The sequence below is a fragment of the Notolepis coatsorum genome (assembly GCF_963971535.1).
Source record: "Notolepis coatsorum genome assembly, chromosome: 17".
Lineage (NCBI taxonomy): Eukaryota > Metazoa > Chordata > Actinopteri > Aulopiformes > Paralepididae > Notolepis > Notolepis coatsorum.
Window position 1 is genome coordinate 9609770 of NC_140181.1, and position 5000 is coordinate 9614769.

General features: G+C 43.4%; 1 protein-coding gene across 1 annotated transcript in view; it reads right to left on the reverse strand.

Annotated features, from left to right (window-relative positions):
- The window catches only part of LOC311243459 (ependymin-1-like), a gene marked incomplete at both ends in the record, with an annotated part of 99755 nt that overhangs the window by 93103 nt on the left and 1652 nt on the right, over positions 1-5000 (reverse strand). The gene's annotated exons all lie outside the window — the stretch shown is intronic.

The window sequence follows — 5000 nt, forward strand, 5'->3', positions numbered from 1 at the left end:
TCTAAATTAGCACTATTGACGACCTACATTAGGAATATTGGAGGGATCTAAATTAGCACTATTGACGACCTACAGTAGGAATATTGAAGACCTACATTAGGACTATTGAAGACCTACATTAGGACTATTGAAGACCTACATTAGGACTATTGAATACCTACATTAGGACTATTGAATACCTACAGTAGGACTATTGAAGACCAACATTAGGACTATTGAAGGGACCGACAGTAGGACTATTGAAGGGACAGACAGTAGGACTATTGAAGACCTACAGTAGGACTATTGAAGACCTACATTAGGACTATTGAAGACCTACATTAGGACTATTGAAGACCTACATTAGGACTATTGAAGGGACAGACAGTAGGACTATTGAAGACCTACATTAGGACTATTGAAGACCTACATTAGGACTATTGAAGACCTACATTAGGACTATTGAAGGGACAGACAGTAGGACTATTGAAGACCTACATTAGGACTATTGAAGACCTACATTAGGACTATTGAAGACCTACATTAGGACTATTGAAGACCTACATTAGGACTATTGAAGACCTACAGTAGGACTATTGAAGACCTACATTAGGACTATTGAAGGGACCGACAGTAGGACTATTGAAGACCTACAGTAGGACTATTGAAGACCTACATTAGGACTATTGAAGACCTACATTAGGACTATTGAAGACCTACATTAGGACTATTGAAGACCTACATTAGGACTATTGAAGGGACCTACATTAGGACTATTGAAGACCTACATTAGGACTATTGAAGGGACAGACAGTAGGACTATTGAAGACCTACATTAGGACTATTGAAGGGACAGACAGTAGGACTATTGAAGACCTACATTAGGACTATTGAAGGGACAGACAGTAGGACTATTGAAGACCTACATTAGGACTATTGAAGACCTACATTAGGACTATTGAAGGGACAGACAGTAGGACTATTGAAGACCTACATTAGGACTATTGAAGACCTACATTAGGACTATTGAAGACCTACATTAGGACTATTGAAGGGACAGACAGTAGGACTATTGAAGACCTACATTAGGACTATTGAAGACCTACATTAGGACTATTGAAGACCTACATTAGGACTATTGAAGGGACAGACAGTAGGACTATTGAAGACCTACATTAGGACTATTGAAGGGACAGACAGTAGGACTATTGAAGACCTACATTAGGACTATTGAAGGGATCTAAATTAGCACTATTGACGACCTACATTAGGAATATTGGAGGGATCTAAATTAGCACTATTGACGACCTACATTAGGAATATTGGAGGGATCTAAATTAGCACTATTGACGACCTACAGTAGGACTATTGAAGACCTACATTAGGACTATTGAAGACCTACATTAGGACTATTGAAGACCTACATTAGGACTATTGAATACCTACATTAGGACTATTGAATACCTACAGTAGGACTATTGAAGACCTACATTAGGACTATTGAAGGGACCGACAGTAGGACTATTGAAGGGACAGACAGTAGGACTATTGAAGACCTACAGTAGGACTATTGAAGACCTACATTAGGACTATTGAAGACCTACATTAGGACTATTGAAGACCTACATTAGGACTATTGAAGACCTACATTAGGACTATTGAAGGGACAGACAGTAGGACTATTGAAGACCTACATTAGGACTATTGAAGGGACAGACAGTAGGACTATTGAAGACCTACATTAGGACTATTGAAGACCTACATTAGGACTATTGAAGACCTACATTAGGACTATTGAAGGGACAGACAGTAGGACTATTGAAGACCTACATTAGGACTATTGAAGACCTACATTAGGACTATTGAAGACCTACATTAGGACTATTGAAGGGACAGACAGTAGGACTATTGAAGACCTACATTAGGACTATTGAAGACCTACATTAGGACTATTGAAGACCTACATTAGGACTATTGAAGGGACAGACAGTAGGACTATTGAAGACCTACATTAGGACTATTGAAGACCTACATTAGGACTATTGAAGACCTACATTAGGACTATTGAAGGGACAGACAGTAGGACTATTGAAGGGACAGACAGTAGGACTATTGAATACCTACATTAGGACTATTGAAGGGACAGACAGTAGGACTATTGAAGACCTACATTAGGACTATTGAAGACCTACATTAGGACTATTGAAGACCTACATTAGGACTATTGAAGACCTACATTAGGACTATTGAAGACCTACATTAGGACTATTGAAGACCTACAGTAGGACTATTGAAGACATACAGTAGGACTATTGAAGGGACAGACAGTAGGACTATTGAAGACCTACAGTAGGACTATTGAAGACATACAGTAGGACTATTGAAGACCTACAGTAGGACTATTGAAGGGACAGACAGTAGGACTATTGAAGACCTACAGTAGGACTATTGAAGACCTACAGTAGGACTATTGAAGACCTACAGTAGGACTATTGAAGACCTACAGTAGGACTATGAGTTCACCACACTGCTGAACCAACCCAAGCTGTGCTGAACTGAACTGGCCTGATAATCAATTCCTGGAACTGTGCAACAGGATTAATCTAAGGTTGGCAAAGCGTGGGTGCTGTACTGACTGATTACATGAGATTCAACAGGGTCAGTGTTTAGAGGGGGGGGGGGGGGGTCAGGGCCGGCCCGAGGTATAAGCAAATTACATGCCTGCTTAGGGGCCCACCAGAGGACCCCTTTTGGCCACCAGAGGACCCCCCAAAAAAATCAAATACCAAGTTGGCAGGTTCCTTTCATCTGTAGCTTTATTATCTATGTACTCTAAATTAATGTTCATTGTGGATATAGTATGCTTATGTGAATTTATGCAAAGTTGTAAAGGGGGCCCCCAGATCAAATTCTGCTCACGGCCCAATGAAGGCTTGGGCTGGCCCTGGGTAAAGGGATGTTTACACTAAAGATTTTACACTCAAATCTATAAGGGGAATTAGGGGCATAATGATACACAAATTCTCAGATCCTATACGAATTTAGATTTTGAGGTTGCGATGCGTTAAAACATAAATGCAAATTTTTTCACATCCCTAAAGGGGAACACAATCGCCACGGCAACACCGTCTACTCCAGCTCCCCTCTGGCCTTTTTTCTTTTTTTATTATTATCTTTTCCCCCCTTCTTTTTCCGTTTTTCTCCCCTCCCAATGTTAGTCGTTATGCCAATCCCCTTCCTGGTCGCTGCGCACTCTACCCCCTACCGTCGGTCCGGGAGGGCGGAGACTATCACATGCTTCCTCCGACACACGTGTAGCCAGCCCACCACTTCTTTTCACCTGGCAGCGTGGACTCTCACTGGGAGAGTGTAACGACGTGTTGAAGGTCACACTACCTCCCTCCAGATCCTTCCCTCGCTGTGTGCAGGCACCCCGACCGAACTGTAGGAGTCGCTGTTTACAACGACCCGGACCCACCCACCGGCTGCCAATCGAGCCAGTATGACGGGCCGGCCAAGCCGGAGGCAACGCTGACAGCTGGATTCGATCCCACTGTGTGATTCGACACTGTCAATCACACCATTCTGATTGACAAGCTAAAAGCAATTGGTTTTGATAGTTTATCAGTGAGCTGGATACAATCCTACCTTGAGGGGAGGGAACAGATGGTGGAGGTAAACGGTACCCTATCCCCCCCCCCTCACAGTGAACTGTGGTGTTCCACAAGGAAGCATACTAGGACCGCTACTGTTCCTAATTTATGCAAATGACATGTCGTCAGCTTGTGACTGCAACTTGTTCCTGTTTGCGGACGACTCAGCCCTGCTGGTCTCTGACAGGAACAAGTTACAGGTTGAAAAAACCCTCAGCTCGGAACTCGGCAGAATCTGCACCTGGCTGATAACAAACTATCATTACACCTGGGCAAAACAGAGTCCATTCTCTTCGGTTCAAATAACAAACTCAGCAAAACAGACGGCTTCTCAGTTACAGTGGGTGACAATATTGTCACAAGGAAAGATGAAATTACCTACCTGGGTTACATCCTAGAGGCAAATCTTTCCTGTGACAAAATGGCATCCAATGTAATAAAAAAAGTCAATCAACGAACTCGATTCTTGTACCGGATCTCCTCTCTGGTAAACAAGAATACCCTGAAGACTCTGGCAGGAGCACTCATTCAAGGGTACTACGACTATGCTTGCACCTCATGGTACCAAAGCACCTCAAAGGCGCTAAAAACAAAATTACAAACATCTCAAAACAAACTAGTCAGACTACTGCTTGACCTGACTCCTAGAACCCACCTCACCCCTGCCCACTTTGCCAACCTAGGATGGCTTAGAGTAGACAACAGAGTACAGCAACTTGCAATGGGCCTGGTCTACAAGATACACTACACGACCAAGGTACCCATGTACATGTCAAAATACTTCCCAAAGGTCAGTGAATACCACGATCACAACACCAGAGGGAGCTCCACAAATCATGTAAAACCCAGATTCGGCTCAAACAAGGGACTAAACACGTTTCGCAATTATGCCACAACAATGTGGAACGCCCTACCCAAAGCTGTAAAGGAATGTAAATCACTACCCACCTTCAAAAACACTCTCAAAGAACACCTACGGGAGACTGCAATTCAAAACTGGCCCCTACAAATGTCCTAACCCAGTTGTACAATAAAGACCAAGCATGGCTCTGTCAGTATTCCAATGTACAGCCCCACCCAACCCCACCCCACCTACCCAACCTCCTCCAATGTACAGTTTCCATGTCAAATGTATGTCAGTATTCCAATGTACAGTGTCCCCCCCCCCCCCCCCCCCCCTACCCAACCCCCCCCCCCCCCCCACCTCCAATGTACAGCCCCACCCCACCTACACAACCTCCCCCAATGCACAGTTTCTATGTCAAATGTATATACTCTTCTTCTGGATTTTTTTAGTATCACAAACAGTACTGTATTTGAAAATCTGGTATGTCATAAATGTATAGATGTAGCAGTACCGTCTATCTG